General features: G+C 45.2%; 1 protein-coding gene across 2 annotated transcripts in view; it reads left to right on the forward strand.

Annotated features, from left to right (window-relative positions):
• The window catches only part of fbxl2 (F-box and leucine-rich repeat protein 2), a 16003-nt gene that overhangs the window by 3508 nt on the left and 11858 nt on the right, over positions 1 to 637 (forward strand). The gene's annotated exons all lie outside the window — the stretch shown is intronic.

Here is a 637-nt window from a genome sequence, read left to right on the forward strand (position 1 = left end):
CCCCCCCCCCCCCCCCCCTCATTAGATACGACTCCTGAGTCTTTGAGGATACAAGTGTATCAGCGGTAAGGCTGCGTGTCTGCAGAGGCACAGCGAATGTGGGTGTTTGACGTAATTTAAATTCATGGCTGAGTACGGCCCACCTGATCTGGAATGTTCTGCCTCTGTTCTTGACACAGAGAGGTCTGACTTGAATCACCTGCGAGTGTGTGAGTGCGTCCCCACTCAGCAGATGGCCAGACATCCAGCGACTAGACTAATTGAGATAAGCATGCCAACAAGCTGACCAGGCTGACAGAATTATAAGCTTTTGTAAGCCAAATGTAGCTCTGGCTTGTTTCTTAGCATCGCTTACGGATGTAATTCTCTTTATTTCACACTAGTAGCTGGAAAGTTGTACGGTTGTAATTTTAAAGGATAGGTTCACATTTTTTCAAGTCTGTCATAAACCAACGCTCACATGCTCACATGTACATTAAAAGTGTTGTCGGGTGATCAATCTTCTTCTCCATACCGTCTACGAAGAGATGCATTTGCAAAGCATTTTCAATGCAACCGATAAAATATCTGTCACAGCACCGATTTTTTTTTCTCTCTCTCTCTCTCTCTCTCTCTCTCTCTCTCTCTCTCTCTCTCT

The sequence above is a fragment of the Anarrhichthys ocellatus genome, unplaced genomic scaffold, assembly GCF_004355925.1.
Source record: "Anarrhichthys ocellatus isolate YVR2014 unplaced genomic scaffold, GSC_Weel_1.0 scaffold14, whole genome shotgun sequence".
Classification (NCBI taxonomy): Eukaryota; Metazoa; Chordata; class Actinopteri; order Perciformes; family Anarhichadidae; genus Anarrhichthys; species Anarrhichthys ocellatus.